General features: G+C 43.2%; 1 protein-coding gene across 13 annotated transcripts in view; it reads left to right on the top strand.

The window, feature by feature from the left end:
* CSGALNACT1 (chondroitin sulfate N-acetylgalactosaminyltransferase 1) overlaps positions 1-16932 on the top strand; it is a 347129-nt gene that overhangs the window by 236764 nt on the left and 93433 nt on the right. For 3 of the 13 annotated variants that reach the window (XM_053901002.1, XM_053901003.1, XM_053901001.1), the window contains one exon: positions 15016-15150. The exons of the other annotated variants lie outside the window; for them this stretch is intronic. The gene's annotated coding sequence lies outside the window, so the exon portion shown is untranslated. The remainder of the gene's footprint in view (positions 1-15015; positions 15151-16932) is intronic. 13 annotated transcript variants of the gene reach the window in all.

Below are 16932 nucleotides of genomic sequence, written 5' to 3'. Positions count from 1 at the left end.
CTTCTTGAAAAAGTTTTCTGTACTCATTGTCTCAAATTCCTTCCTACTGTTGAATCCACACCACTATGTCATTCATACCCATCAGTCCACTAAACGAGTTTTCCACAGAGTTACCTGTGATCTCCATGTGGTTCGGCCCAGTGGTATGCTTTCAGGTCTCGGCTTACTGGATTTCTTAGCAGTATCTGACATGGTTCATCTTGTATCCTTCTTTTTAAAAGTATATTGTTAAAATTTTCAGACTTAAACATTTTATTAAGAGTGTGACAACTCCATAGACTCACCACCCAGTTTAAGAAATAAAATCCTAGCAACACTGACACTTATTTCCTTACAGAGCTTCCAAAGGCTTTGTTCCTCTCCCCAGTCACATTCAACTTCTCCACTCCTACAAGGTAACTACTCTGCTGATCTTGGTGTTTGTGGGGTCTTAGAAGGTCTGAGTTCTATCAGTATCCTCCAGCCAAAGACCATTAGGAATGCAGTATTTGGATATGCTGGGCTTATTGTTCATCACAGCAGGTGAGAACACACACTGTGGAGAATCATGGGGTATCTCAGTAAAAGGTAGAGAGAACCTATTATATGGATTTGGGTTTTAGTTGGATGATTTACAAGAGAGTCTGAAGAAGGGGACATTTTCTCCAGGGTAGATGCTGTCAGAGAGCAAGGGTAATTCTCTGATTAGGTATCTCAATAAATCTCACCTATATGGGGGGCTAGAATAAGGATAATGTAACTGGTAAGTTACATTACATTAAGTAGCTGTCAGTCATTTTGGCTGAGAAAGAGGTGTTTGATATTTTGTGGGTGACACGTTGACTTTGTTTTTGTCTGTGATTAGACAAAATGATGAAGTAGACTTATTTTGTTTCTTTTATCATGGTCTCAGAATAACCTTGTCTGAGACTGATATTCTTTGAGATGGTTTATGTCTAATAGGAGAATATGTGGCCTTGATAAGAGTGTTGGGGCAGCTTCTGAACATCAGGAATTGCTTTCTTTCTTTTATTTTCTTGTTTTTATTTTCCTTTCTCAGTTCTGAACAAGTTGAGAAACGATAGTCAGGCAGATGGAGACCAGCTTGATTATAAGTACCAGATTATAAGGTTAGTTTGGGGAATGTAGTTTGAGAATGTGGTGAAAATGAGCTTCTTAATATTGGACCAGGGATAGACAGACTTCCCTGCTCAATCATGGATTGTACTGGAAATGCTTAGGCCGACCCACTCAAGGCCTTTGTCTCCAAGTTCATGACAGTACAGTGAACTCTAGGCTCTGGAAGTTCCTTCTCGGTCTTCTTTCACAAGTTCATTTCCCTTTCTTGGCCATTCAGAGTTGGAGTTTCTACAGATTCTGAACCAGATGTGCTTCTCCCTCTATAGTTTCCCTAAGTTGTCTCATCCACTCTCAGGTTTTGATGACCATTTTATATTGATGACCCTAATCTGTATCTCCAGGCTAGACTTCCTCTCTGATAAGCTTATTCCCCATCTCCACCTGTATGTTTCAGAGCACTTCAACTTAACATGACCCAGGCCAAATTCATAATCTCCTCCCTAAATTCAGCATCCCAGGTTCCCACAACCTGATCCTACAGCTTTACCCCACATTCCAGCCACCACCATCCACCTGCACATTCTACATGCGCCATGTTGCTTCATGCCTTTAAGCTCTGCCATTCGGTTATTTCTGCTAAGAATACTCTTCCACTCTTTTTCTTCGTTGCTATACTCTTCCTTCAAGGCCTACCTCACGTGTCATCTCCTACAGAAAGCCTTTTTGGAACCTTCTAGGCTGGATTGAATGCTCCTGCTCTATGTTGATCTCTTCTTACCTTTTGTTCCTCTATCATAGCAGTTAATTTGTTCATTGATTTATCTGTTCATGTGTCTGTTTCCTTCACAATATCTTAAACTCCTTGAGGTCAGGAACTCTACTTTATTTATCTTTATATCTTGAGCTACATCTATATCTAAGTATCTGTACTTTGATCTTATGTCTATGTATCTATAGGTATATGGTTAGATATATATCTATATTGATAGACATGGGTAGATGTCTATCTATATTGGTAGATAGAGATAGATATCTAATACCTTGAATTAGACTTGGTACTTAATGAATATTCAGTAAATATTTGTTAAGCTCCTTATTGTCTAAAGACTTTGTTTAATATTTTTTCCGGTCCTGGATTGAACAGAGGTTTGGTAATTTTAGTATTGAAAAGAGTAAGCCAAGTATTTTCAAATCTGGTTATATTTTAGTGTACTCGAGATGCATTTCAGTAAAGTAGTTATTTAGATTGAAGTTTCTAAAGTACACAACATTTTCCTATTAAATTACGTGGCATTTTCAGCAATGGTTTACTTTCATTTCTGACTAACTGTGTCACAGGTTGTGACTCCTAATAGTTTAAGTAATATCATTATCAGCCAAGTAAGCATTTTCATTTTGTCTGTAGTTTTTATCTGTAAATCATAAATTTATCTATGATTTTAAAGTTAAGGGCCTTTGCAAAATGGCTACCCCACCCTCCCAGTGAAGGGAATGCAAGCATCTGGGATAGAAATGGGGCTCCTGTCTCTCAGTCCCATGTCCTTTCGCTAGAGCCCTGGTATTTCAGGGGACAGGTGGGTGGGAGGTGGGGAGTGGACCACAGTGGCTTTAGTGGGCCCTGCTGGCAGCAGAGAGGTGATGCCTCTGGTCTCACCCCACTGATGCTCACAAGGTGCTCAGGTTGTAGACCTTTGGCTTTGAGTATTCCTGTGACTCAGCTACACTGTCAGGGCTAACTGCCCTGCTCTCAGTTGGCAACTTCCTTTTCAGTCTCTTACTACAACTTTCTGATCCAGGCTTATGGTGGTCTCAGCTCATCTTTTAGAGCCAGCCTGCATGCTGAGCAGTCTCTGCCAGCTGTCCCTCCTCTCTCTGAGGGGAGAGAGTGCTGAGTGTGGTTGTCTGGGCAGGGATCTGCGAGGAAGGCCCCTCAGAACACCAGCACCAGGTTAAGGGATGGGTGCCGTATGTAGGATGGCACTGCTGAGGGGAAGGGGCAGGAGGAGCAAATCGCTGGGAGAGAGAGGCACGTGCCAATGATCTGAAAACAGACTTGATTGAATTGCAATTCCTATGTAAACAAGGATTTGTTTTTTCTGATTATCGCCTCCTAATTTGGTTTTCTCGAGCAATATTTGAAATGTCTGCAAGTTCTTAGAGCCAGTCATAATGAAGATGAAAGCGGTAATGATAACCACCCATTGTGAGTATTTTCATTTGTACTCTGCAAAGCAGTTTCACATTTGTTTAAAAAAAAATTGACTTATATTTCATTACCTTTGCAACTAGGATTGCGTGCCCTGGAAGAAGACTTGGGCCTGACAAATTAATTGGACAAAGAACACAGTTTCCATACCGAGGGGGTGCTTCCTTTCAGAATGGGGTCTGAAAATGTGGCCGGTTTGTGTTTGGCACTGTTTGTAGTTTTCTGAGGTCACTTCTGAGAGTGGGCGTGCTGCTTCACAAGTGTCTGCAGTGGAGATGGTCTCCTTGTGGTCTTTTCGGCTGCTTTTGTCTGATTCTTAAACAGTAGAATGTGTGACAAAGGTACCCTTCATTTTATTGTGATTTCGCTTATGCCAGTCATATCACTGAGCCAGAAAGTTAGAGATAAACATCTGCCAGGCGTTGGCAAGCAACAGTGTTAGCCCACTGCAGCTGAGGAAAGTCCTGAAAAATCTAAACTCATTATAGGCTTTTAATAGAGATAAAGTGATGTTCATTAAAAGCTGAACCCTCCTTAGACTCACTACTCCACAGAATAATTGCATTTATATCAATCTTGAGACCCATTAGCTTGGTGCCAAGAAAAGAATTCCAAGTCTTCTTTCTACACAGAAGGAGCTATATAAAAAATAAATAAGGCCTGTGGCAGGCTCTACTGCATTTATTTTCACCTTGCCTGGGGGCATCTGAAAAAGGATTTGAACACTAAGAAACACGATCAGATCAAAAAAATTTTAGAAAAATATTAAATAACATCAATAAAATGGTGAATATTTAGAGTTCTAAATTTTTCCCTTTTTGAAATTAAGACAAGGTGCATCGTTAGTAGTGGGATTAGGGTGGGACTAGAAAACCCTTCATTAGATCTGCTATTTCATATCCATAATCATTTGGGATTCTCCCAAATGTCCGCCTTTCTATCTAATAAATAATATTCACCTTGAAAAGTTCATCTTAAAGTTCTCTGGCCCTTCCTACCAAAACAGTCCTTCTCTGCTCTGAGCCAGAGCAGCACTTTGTTTGCGTTACTAATGATCGATCACAGTCCCCTAGTATCTCAGTTATTTTTATACTTGTCCCTCCCAGGGGACCGTTACCCTTGTGAGGACAATTGACCCTCTTCCTTATCCTTTACCAGAGTCTACATGCCCCTTTCACATAGTAGACATTCAATACACATTTGATGAACGGGTAGATAAAATTGATCTTAATTGGAACATTACTGCAGAATTTCAGAAAAAATTATTTTCTGTGTTCATGATGTTATGGGGCATATGCTGCTTACGAGAGTCCCATGTGCCTTTCCTGTAAAGCCCGGTGGGTGCAGACCAAACACATGGTGGTTTCGGAACAGCTGCTCATCTGCCACAGGCACCTGCTGGGATGGGGGTCGCTGTAGCCTAGGACGAAACTCTTGTTTGTTTTGCTCCTTTGACATTATGTAGTGCAGGTGTAGGAACCGTAGCAATTGTTGCAGACTCACGTACATCATCAGAAGGATAATATTCCAATTTATCTTTCAGGAAGAAGCATTCAATGCCCGTCTTGGGCAGCTTTGAACTGAGAGCTGTTATGGTAATGATGTATAGTCAAAGGAAGGAATCAGGGAACTCTTCTTACCAGAGACATTTTGAGGCCTTATTTTGGAAGCAGCTTTTATTGTTATTTGAAGTTTTCTTTTGAACCCCAGGAATATCTCTACTACCAGCAGGTGAAATCAGAACACTAGCATATTGATTCATATCATTTGGAGCTACTGGAAAATTGCTTTTCAAAAGTATCCTAGGAAGTTCTGAGATTTCTCCCAAACAGTACCCTGCCATCCTTGTAATAGTGACTTGGCAGGTCTGATAGTCAAGTTAGGTCCGTGTGGTCAGTCCTCTGGTCAGAAAACTTTGTGGCTTGCGATCTCATGTCCACAGCCCTGAAATATGTTATCCTGAGGCCCAAACGATGTTGAAGAAGCTAAAGAAAGCCACTCCTGTGTCCTTCCAGTGTGCCTGGACACTGACCTAAGCCTTGCAATGCAATTGCCTTTTAAAACTCTCCTAATAACCTGGTGAGATCTGTACTATTTAGTATAAATGGGAGTTTGGGGAGAACTTTTCAGATTCATTACAGATTTCCCTTCCCTTCCCTTCCCTTTCTTTTCCTTTCTCCCTCCCTCCCTTCCTTTCTTCCTTCCTTCCTCCCTCCCTCCCTCTCTCTCTCCAAAGAAACACACAAACAAACAAACAAACTGGGCTTTGGGGGGATAGTAAGGATGTGAGAGAATTACTTTGATTTGAAACTTTGGAAGTATAGTTCAGAGGAAAGAGACCAGGAGTCTGGCACCCTGGGTCCTAGTTCTTTCTGACTGCTTTATGCCAGTGCAGTAAATGTGTATAAAATAGGCTATTCCTCCTTGGTTAATTTTTCTCATCAGTGAAACAATGTCAGTGTCAGGCTTATATCTATGGCTTCGGCCTTATTTTGGCTCACACTGATTTCATGTTAGCTTCATGCCAGGCTCTATGCCGAGCACTTCACATGCACTATCTCATTTACTCTCAGAAGGACCGCGGACCTCTCTGTGCTCCTGTGTTTGGGAAATAAAGGCTGGGAGAAGCCAAATAACTGTAGGACTCAATAGTCTGCACCCTAGAACCTGTCCTCTCAACCACTGAGCTGTACCAATAGGGTAAAAGGGGATGAGATAGTGCTTCAGAGGGTCAAAACAAACATAAATGTGAAGTCTTATCAAGGCACAGGAATTGGCATAGCAGGCACTTGCCTGTGCAGACAATTCGAAGAATGCAGGCGGGGACCTCCTTCGGAAGGCCTCCCCCTCTACCTGTCATTCCATGGCTATATCTGCATGTTCAAAACCAAACTCATCTTTCTGCTAAATCTTCTCTTGAGTGTGTTGGCTTTTGCAGTGGTAGCTCCAGCCTCCAAGTCGCACAAGCTAAACCCTCGGCCTTGTTCTCGATGGACACTTTCTCCCCCCTCATCTGATTGGTGTCCAAGTCCTGGAGGTGGTACCCAGAGATACTTCTTGAATCTGCCCTCCCCCATATTTAGTGCTGCTGCTTCCACATCCCTTAGAAACTGTAGTGGTGGAATGGCTCCTACCTGGCTTCTCTAATGCCAGTCTTCCCTCTCCAGCCCATCTCATCTGCCCATTTGCTAAAATTCAGTTCTGATCATGTGACTGTCTTATCTAAACACTTACATGGCTGTCTAACCATCACCTATAGAATAAAGTTTAAATCCCCTGTTATGATACAAGAGCTGGTTATAGACTGTGAGGGCTGCTTTTATAAAATTTCGTGTTATAGACTGGTGGCTTAAGTAACAAGCATTGATTTGTCACAGTTCTGGAAGCCAGGAGTGTGAGATCAGCCTGTCAGCATGGTCATATTCTGGTGAGAGCTGTCTTCTACATGGGGCTCCTTGTTATAAAACCTGTCCCAGCTCCTCTCCTGCCTCCTTCCCATCCAGCACTGTGAACGGTGTGGTCCTACATCAGCCTTCTCTCTGCTCTTCCCTGTTACCTTGAACACTCCTCTGTTGAGCATGTAGCAAACTATAGAGAAGCCTTGTAGCATAGCGATCAAGAGTAGAGACAACAGAGACATACTGCCTGGATTGGAAACCCAGTTCTGCCATTTCAGGCCAGGTGACTTGGGCAAATGACTAACTTCTGCCCCAATGTCTGCAAAATGGGTATGCTGTTAATGGAAACTGCCTCATAGGAGACATCAGAGAAGTTGGAGGAAGATGCATTTAGAGTGGAGTCCTAGATAGGCAATAGTTTACAGAAAGAGCATGGAATATTTTAAGAGTACTACAGAGAACATGTTAGTAGAATGCTACATAGTGTTAAACTGGAAGACAAACTTGGACTAAGAAAGTACTCTGTGCCATCTAGTTTATGTATAAATATGACAGTGTCTGTCACAGGTAACTTTCTTGATCGGAGCAATGTCTTGAAATGATTTTAGGTAATAATATCTTAATAATCAGTTAACCCCCTAGCAGGGACAGGCTTAGCACTGGCTGTTGGGAGTGGGCAGCTAGAAGAAGGGGTAGGGAAGGCTAGAAGAGGCGCTCATAGACGTGGTAGGGTGGGACAGAATCTTAAAAAACTACCTGCCATCAGCACAAGGTTTTATTTTTGTGAAAAGTACATCTTGTATTTGTGTAATGTTGGACATCCTCCTGTTAATTTTTTCTCTATTATTGGTTCTATTTCCAGATGAGATGGAAGGCACAAAGAGAGAAGGCTTTGCTGATCTAGCTTCGTGGGGTTTCTAAAATAATTCTGCACAATCCGTGCTTTCTCCAGTCTTGTTATGTAATAACCACTTTCTAAAAGCAAGCCCCTCATTTGTGTGCTGCTCTCTCCCTTACAGGTGGGGAGGGAAGAGGAGAACCGAAAGGTGGTAGGCTGTTTATCTCATCCAGCCTAAAAGTAGCAGTTTTCTTCTTAACCCTTCTTACCCCAAACATGCCAGCAGAACATGAGACTCATGTTTTGATTCATGAGAACAGCTGTCAGGGTGTTCTTTTGATTCAGGGTGTTTCCAATGGTTTTTCCTTCAGGCCTTCGGATGCCAGATGGAGAGCCAGCAGCACGCATGCCCCTGTTTCATGAGACGTGAAGTAGACCAGAGCCACACACGGCATGGGCTGACTGGTGCCCAGGACTGGGGGTGGGGGGAAGAATGATCCTCCCTCCCCTAGAAGGCAGCACGCACTAGCCATGAGAAGGCTACATATGCCAGAGAAAAACAGGCTTTGGCCAGCACCTGGGTCATAGCTATTTTCACTAAAGCAGGGAGTCCCCCCACTAAGGAGCCCAGGATGGAGAGGGGAGACAGTGCTGGGTATGTCCCCCAACTCTTGCCTTCAGGTCACAGTGCCATTTTGCACATTGAGAGACTGGTATCTATGGTCCACCTCTCTTTAGAGGCCTGTTTTGTCCTTTTCTAGGGCTTCCCCTGCTGCACGTGTTCTCAGCTTTCCTGCTCTTTCTCTGTGGCCCTGCTTGTGGGCATTGCCTCCCTTTGCTGGTTTTATCTAATTCTACATGTTGTATAGCTCTGTCTACACCCTGCAATGTCAGGCTGATTGAAGTAGGTGACTGGTGGTGTTTGGGGATGTGGGGCTCGCTACCTAATGTGGGAAAGTAACCGGTCTCCCCGAATCCCAGTTTCGTCATCTAGAGAACAGGCATCGATGATTCACATGTGGTTTAGGTGAGACAGCAGGTAATGCAGGATGCCTAGTGATTCTCCAGTGGCCCTCAGTGGCGCCCCCCCTCCCCTCCCAGGGCTGCCTGAAAGGACACCAGTTCCCTGCCTCTGACCCAGGTGAGCACTTTTAGCTTGCTCTGGGAGCTGTGTGTCTAAAAATGTTTTAAAGCCAGTTAGGTGGTACGTGGTAGAGACATTTAGCAAACCTTATTTCTCATCTTTCTTCTCCTCTCTGCTAATAAGGTGCATGGATCATGTTATCAGGAAGGAGAGAACTCCAGTTTCCTTCTTTGTGCTGCCCTCACTATAAATACTAAAGTGGGGCCCATCCCACCCTGCAGCCACCTCAGCCTTCATGGCATGGCGTGATGTGATTCACACCTCTGACCTTACCTCGGAACTGATATTTACCACTCATCAACTGTGCCTGGCATCTGCTTAGGGCCCTATGCTTATTACTTAGCTAGAAGGTACTTGGCTTCCAGCATTGCTCACTTTTAATTATTCCCCTCCTTGTTAATTAACAGCGTGCATTTCCCTGGAAGCTGTGCTGTGTGACCTTGGGACATGGTCTCCCTAGGAGGTGCGTTTCCCTGAGTCTCCACTGATGCCAGGGCTGACTTTGGCCTGCACGTGAGGTTATTAGTTGGCACATGGTGCATGGCCATTGCATGGGCATCTCCTTGTGCCATGCTTGGGAGGACAGAAGTGAGAAATCAGTGTTTGGCAGGAAAGAATTCCATAGTGTTGCCAGCCAGCACCAGCATCTTGACTGACCGAGAGATGGTCTCTTTTACTCCTTTCAAAGAAGAACATCTTTCAGTTGATTAAAAATTCTGCTTGCTAGAGTGCTTTTTAGTTGAGCTGTCTTAAACCTGATATGTAGCTATAAGTTCCTGGCATTTGTTTGGAAGCACTGGAGTGTTGCAGAGGTATTTTTTCCCAGCCCCAACTGTGGGGCCAGAGCAAGGCTCATGCTGGGCATGGCTGGGACTGGCATTATTTCTAGTGATAGTGTGAGTTTGCATAGCTGGTAAGGGATGTGGAAGTGCAAACCACAGCTAAATGGGGAGGTACAAAAATTATATAGAAACAGTGCTTAATGGCACATCTGAGGGGCTGGACAAGCTCGTAAATAAGGCTCATTATGAGTTAAGAAGCAAGAAAAATTGGATATGCTGGGTGCAGAATGAGGAACGGGCCTCAGCAAGCAGTTCAGGATTATTAAAGGTGATGAGCAGGATAGCCTAGTGGGTAAGAGCAGGGTTTTGGCACCAGACCAAGCTGGATTTGAAACCAGACTGGGCCACTTGCCAGCTGTGTACTCTGGGAAAATTGCTTCACTACTCTAAGTCTCAGTTTCCTTATCTTTAATGGGGGATAATACGATTTAGCTCGTAAGATTATTTTGAGGATTAAATGAGATAATGTTTATAAAGTGCTTAGTGTGATGTCTGGCCCAAAGTAAATGCTCAGTAAGTGGTTGTAATTATGAGCAATGAAGGGTATTGAAGGCCTGGTTTCAGGGTGCAGGGCGGCTCCCCCAGCCGCGGAGAGCCCTGTGGGACTGAGCCGGAGAGGGAGACGAGGCAGGTCTCTCTCTGCGGCATCTTGGCAGCTGACTCAGCCCTGCATATATGCTTGAGACTCCTTCCTGCTGGGAAAAGGTTCTCTTTAGGCTTACTCTGAGTCCCTTGAGGATAGCCTTCTTGTGCTAGGGCCCTTCTCTCTTCTCACTCTGCAGGCTCCATGGCTGCCCCCTATGCTGATTGAGCCCCTGATACTCTCCTTGAAACAAGGTTGGAGGTAACAAGGGGGGGCAAGGGGCAGGGAGAATGGTAAATCTGTGCATATTCAGGAAGCCCCTCTCTATCAGTTCTTCTCTTCGAAGCATCGCCAGCAAATTATAAACCGAAATCAAAACAAGAGACTTAGACCTGTTTCCTGAGTTGTTGGCATGTGCAGTTGTGATTAACTTCTGTGCCTTCTTTTTCCGACTAGCAGATCCCAATTTCTTTTACCACATTTCATTTTTTGTGCTTCAAAGTAGGGAAAAAGGAATCAGGATGATTCTTTTAGGAGACCAATGTGGAGTTGAGAGGGTGGGAGGGTACTCTCAACTGAGAAGTTTTCAACTGATAAGTAATCATCCCCATTCCTTTGGCCCCTCTGTGCTGGTTGCTGGAGAATGTGTTCTCAGAGCCAGATTATAGGGAAGACCTCACAGAACAGACCCTCAAGGGTCATCTTGAAGGCGAAGTCTAAGTTCTCTGGGAAGAGAAGGAAGTGTGTTCCTGGCAGAGACCTGGCAGTGGTCTGGGCATGTGGTCTGGAGGCAGGTATTGGGGACCCTGGGATGGAGTCGGTGTGGTCCAGAGGCAGGACAGTCCCTCTAAGAAGGGAACAGCAAGGCTTCCCTGGGCTCTGGAATTCTCTGTTGACTGGAGCCCATGGAAATGAAGCACAATCAGGAGCAAGGTCCCTGCAGGTGCCCAGGAAGGGTCATCAAGGTGAGAAAACAAAAAATTTTATATTTCATTATTTTAAGAGTACTGTTTTGGGAGTATATAATACAACAATACTGTAAAACTTGTATGTAACTTCTAAATGAGTAATTTTCCATACTTACATATATGTCAAAAGTTACTTATTGCCTGGAATGTGGTATTACGTTTGATAAATTTGGAGACTGCTGATCTTGAGTGCCAAGATCAGAGGAAGAGAGCAGCAAAGCTGCCAGCATGACCGAGGCCACAGTCCATGTATACTCCTTTTTGTGTGAAGGCATAGTCCCAGGCCCAGGCCAGGTAGCCGGTGTCAGGGAGAAATGCTTCAGATTCTTCATGGCCAGTTCGACAGATCACTCTGGGTGTTTGATTGTCAACTTGGCGTGGAAGCCCTGTTCCCATTCTGGGATTCGGCTTCAGCACCTCTTCATTCTTGGACAGTGATACCGGCCTGCTTCTCTCCTTGCTTCGGGTGTAGGTTCACTATCAGGAACATAGCTGAGGTTATCCTCGGCATTTGGCACTAGAATAGGTGCTGACTAAAGACCCATGGAAAAAAGTAACCTGCATTCCAGAAAGCTCTGACCCCTGAGAAATCTTGCTCTAACACTTCCAGGTAGATGTGGTTTAGGGAGATTCTGAGCCCTTATGCTCATTTTCAGGCCATTTTAACTTCTTTGCAAGTACCTCAACCCTAAACTAACTGTGCGCAAGAGGCAGATGATTGTGGACTCAACGAAACAGTTGCAGGAGTTGTATATCCTCATTTCCTTTAAGAGAAGGCAGATGGAACAAACTTAGAAAAGTCTGTAAACAGAATGGACTGGGAGGAGGTGCTGTGAGCTTTAGGGTTTTTCAGCTCTCTTAACGGCTTTTATCTGTTTTCTGTTGAATTTTGCAGAATTGTGCTCTACTTCTGCCATATGTTATCGGTCACTCATATCAAATCCACAGTATGATGTAGGAGGCAAAAACAGAGCTATGAAAATCCAGAGGAAGACAATGTTGAGGGTCACACTGGAAGCTGGCCACCATGCCCTGCACAGAAGAGTTAGCCTGAAGTGGAAGAAATTACCAAGAAGCCATGTGTTTGAGTAAAGCTTACAGTGTTAGATACATTTATATCATATACACATTTTTTAGAGCATTTGGAAGCTCTCTGAATAAGAATCTGTACTTGATGCCTTTTCCACACATGTCCAGGATGGTATGTTTATCCAAGAGATATAACCTCAATTTGTGTTCTATTAGTACGGCTAATCCTTTGACCGAAGGTTAGCTTATGCCCTTGCCGTGAAAGAGCTGATTGTCTGTCCCAGAGTGGAAGAGACTCACACGGCAGCACTGGGGCTTTGGTCTACCACTTCCTGGCCCAGTAGACACTGCTTGTTTTTTCCCCCATCAACCCTTTTGGCTGTGCCTGCACACAGGGTGGGGATGTCTTGTAGAATTTATTGCCACTCCTTGAATAGTTTCCTTTATCACTCACAAGGTCTGTCATTGTAGTGTATAGTGCTGCCTGACCTGGTCTCACCATGAAACCACTGTCCTTTCTGCCTCTGCTGACCCTGAATGCATTTCATCAGTGGGGCCTGTTCTGGAGTCCTTGGTGATTTATAAGCATCTTGTGGCCATTAATAGACACATCTTGGCAGGCTCTCTGTCATAGTATACAGCTCTCATGACCAAAGTGTTCACTGGAATCTGTAGAGTGAAGTTCACATACCCATCCTAATAACCACTCTGTCCTAGTCATAGAATTTCTAATTTCCACTGTCTCCATTTGGAGTAAGTATTGGACTCTGGCCCAAAGTTAGGCTTGTCTTGGTTTTAGCCTCCAAGAGCTTCTGCTCTAAGATGAAATGATAACCCGCAGCCACTTGGCTATCTTATCTTAACAAATATTGTTGATTCTACCATTTATTTTAAGCTCGAAGCTTGTCATTTTTTTAAAAATTTTTTTTAATGTTTATTTATTTTTGAGACAGAGAGAGACAGAGCATGAACGGGGGAGGGTCACAGAGAGAGGGAGACACAGAATCTGAAGCAGGGTCCAGGCTCTGAGCTGTCAGCACAGAGCCCGATGTGGGGCTCGAGCCCACGAACCGTGAGATCATGACCTGAGCCGAAGTCGGACGCCCAACCGACTGAGCCACCCAGGCGCTACTGAAGCTTGTCATTTTAAAATTTATTATTTTATTCTTCTCAACACTCCTGTTTTCCATATACATTTGGTAGGTGGGAGCATGGCATTAATTTATTTTAATGGTGTTTGCCTATTTGGGGCTTGTAGTCATTTAAGAAAGCTTTAAGCACAGTATAAACCTGCTGATGTTGGAATTTATGCCTCGTTCATCTTTTCCTGTAACATCTTATAGGAGTGCATTCAACATAGCGGGTGCTTAATAACTATTTAAGTATGGTAACAGCAGTATCGTAGATGGAGTACACCGTGATTCTGACCTACTGCTGGGTTATTTGGAGATTTGAGTGATGTCCTGGATGCTTTCTGGTCCCAGCAGGATGTCAGAGCCATCAGATAACTTGTACCTAGAATCTGAGAAACCCACTCCATTGCTGGATGCCTTGGCACAGGCCCGGTATGTCTTTCGGGCTCTCTGGCTTAAACGTTCAGAAAGTGCTGTAGATTCCGTAAACAATCCTCCATCTACATACTCCAGGGAGAAAGCTATTAGGGTGATTCTGGCCCATCGATGATGGAACACCAGTCTGCACTGAGAATGCTCTTCCATTCTGAGAGTTTGGGGAATAACCTTGCTTTAGGTGGGCTCAGACCTGGGTGGATACTAGAAAGTGTTGCTCTTCAGCATTGTTTCGCCTTTACAGTAGACTACAAAGAAGCCTTTACTCTTGTGGTTTTGTTGCCCAGGAATTGCAATACTGGTAGTCTTGGTCAAGCAAGACCATTGTGCTTGGATAGTCCCTTCATTCTAGTCAATAAATTCAGTGTTTTGGACAAGATGTATCACAGAATCATCCTTGGGGAGTTGACCAGGGCCAGGAAAGTATTGAGGAGAGCAATTAGTAAAGACAGACATTTAAAAATGTAAGTGGTAAGAGAGGCACCTGACTGGCTCAGTTGGTAGAGCATGTGACTCTTTATCTTGGGGTGTAAGGTTGAGCCCCATATTGGCTGTAGAGATTAAAAAAATAAAATCTTAAAAAAAAGATTTAAAAAATGTCAGTGGCAAGAAATCTGATGAACACAGGATCTTCTGTAATTAAAAAAAAAAAGAATACGCATCTCTCTTCCCCCAAATATTCTAAAATTGGTTATTGACAGCACTCCAACTTGCTCTCCACTCCTTCCCTGTTCCCATATACCCCCAAAGACTGAACTAGTCTAAAATCTGGATGCCTTTTCTAAGTTTTAAAAATAGTAGAACAATGCTGCTGTGATCACATAAAGCTATATTTTCACTGTCACCTCTAACTTGTAGTAGTCCTTGGTAATTACATGGTGCTTTCCATCTGTAGGTCTGTAAACACATGATAAATGTTAACTCTTAATTCTCCTAACACCCCTGTAGAGATAGGGAGACATTGCAAGGTGCCTTTTAGCTCGATGTTGGGTCTGGTTTACCTACAGGTTTAGCTCAACGGTTTGGTCTGGTCTCATTGAGGTGTTCTTTCCTGTATGTGGAAGAGCTGGTGAAAGTAACATGTGCTCTTATGAATGACGTTCTGTGCTGCCAGATGAAAATGCTGAAGTCTCCGGAGAAGCAAGAGGCATAAGCCTCCTGACTTCAGGAAGTGTACACTCTGAGCCTCTACAGTTTCACCAGTTGTTACTGTTTTGATTATGGATTAGATCGCAAGAAGAGTTAGAAAACATTTTGTCTGTTAAAGGATGTAGAACTTTGTTTCTGACATGTAATATCTGCTCCTGACATTTAAAAGGAAAAATTCATCACTTCTTCTTTGGCAGTAATTTTTATGGCTTTTTGTTATTTCTTTTCAAGAGTTATTTCTTCCTAGGATCTGTTTTTTTGTCCTTTTACATCTTGAAGAATGGAATTTCAAATAACCTTGGAATTTACACCAGTGAAATTCAAAAGCTGGGCTGGACTTCAAAAAGCTTTACAGAACCGAACAAAGTAATTATTCCCAACGTTTTTAATTTATTTTTTATTTATTTTTGGGACAGAGAGAGACAGAGCATGAACGGGGGAGGGGCAGAGAGAGAGGGAGACACAGAATCGGAAACAGGCTCCAGGCTCCGAGCCATCAGCCCAGAGCCTGACGCGGGGCTCGAACTCACGGACCGCGAGATCGTGACCTGGCTGAAGTCGGACGCTCAACCGACTGCGCCACCCAGGCGCCCCTGAACAAAGTAATTATTGTACAGTTTTAAATTTCTTTAGCCATGGCTTTAATATATTGCATCGTTAAGCAAATGATTTCAATTTATTATGCAAATGTAGCAATTATTCCATTAAAAAAATCTGTTAGAAAGATGACCCACTTTGCTTCCGTGGCACAATAAGTAATGTTGAATGTCTCATTTTTGTTTTTTGATTTGCTTATTTTGTCTTTAATGACACCCATGTAAAGTAAAAGTCTTTAAAATGGTAGAATAACGTGATAACATGTCTTCACTGGTAATTTGATACTTGGATATAATGAGTTCATTTGAGAGATTTCATTAAAAACAGCAAGGTGCCTGAATACCAAAGCTGAGATGTTTTTAATCACAGAATTATAGTAATTATACAAATCCCAAGATTTTCATCAGACAGAAAAGGCTTCCAGGGCTAAACATACACTTTAAACTTAGCACTAATAACTGTGTATTGTTCTAAATTATAGGAGAGAGACTCCTTGGGCCAAGGGGAATATTGGAATTGAATTTTTAAGGAAAATTGAGAAACAAACTATTTTGGTAACATAATGGTACATGTAAGAGGCACATCACAAGTGTAATAGAAGAAGAATTCTCTTTGTGCATGAGACATAGCAGGTGAATATCAGATAAAGTCAATGAGGCTGTTATTGTTTACTATATTGTCAGCATCGAGAGAATGCTAGAAGGAACATCTCTGTCTTCTCCCAGGGGTCCTGAAGTTGCTAATCGACAGGAGTCTTACTTCCAGTCAGTAAATGGGACAGACCACCAGTAAATTAGATGATTATTGACTCAGAATCTGGATTTTCTGGGTTGGATGAAGACTGTGTAAAGAATAATTTTGTCATTGTGGGAATTATTTAAAATGTCAAATTTTTATAAAATGGCCAGGACATAGTACCCTCAGGGAGCTTGCTTTTAAGATAAGTTATATAAAAAGATGCACCTGAGAAGATTTTATAAATATCTCCCTAAGACAGAAAGTTTATTTGATCTATTTTCCACTTACCATTATTTCTCTCTGTTTTCTGGCTCAGATAGATGGGTAGGGGGAGATGAGCAAAGGGGATTGAGGAGGAAGGGAGAACATTGAAGCAGTGTGCTCTGGGGTGTCCACAATGGGTGGAGGAGGAAGGAAGGGAGCCTGGGGGAAATGGAGAAGGCAAGTTAGGTTGGCTTCTCGTTTGTTACAAATGGCTTGGAGTTGAGATGCAGAGCATGTATTCAAATGGAAGGCTCTGCAATCTGTCTGGGTATTCTTGATGATCAGTCAGGACACAGAATTCCTTCTAGGGGCTGGAGCAGAGACATGCCTGGGATTTGAGTCCCGACAAGACAGGTATTTCTGGTCTCTGTTCTCCCAACCTTATCCCTTTCTATGGTAAACTTATCATCCCCTGTCTGCAAGCATGATTGGAGAGTTCGCCGGAACAATGGTCCCAGATTCCATCTTAATATGTTATCATCCACATTTACTATTTGCATATTTCAAGCTCCAGGTTCTTCCCCACCTCCTCATCAGGGAGTTTGAAGA

This window comes from Panthera pardus, unplaced genomic scaffold, assembly GCF_024362965.1.
Source record: "Panthera pardus isolate Hobbes unplaced genomic scaffold, ASM2436296v1 HiC_scaffold_13, whole genome shotgun sequence".
In the NCBI taxonomy this organism is placed as follows: Eukaryota; Metazoa; Chordata; class Mammalia; order Carnivora; family Felidae; genus Panthera; species Panthera pardus.
The sequence above is the reverse complement of the archived record's forward strand: the minus strand, read 5'-3'. Positions and strand labels throughout refer to the sequence as shown.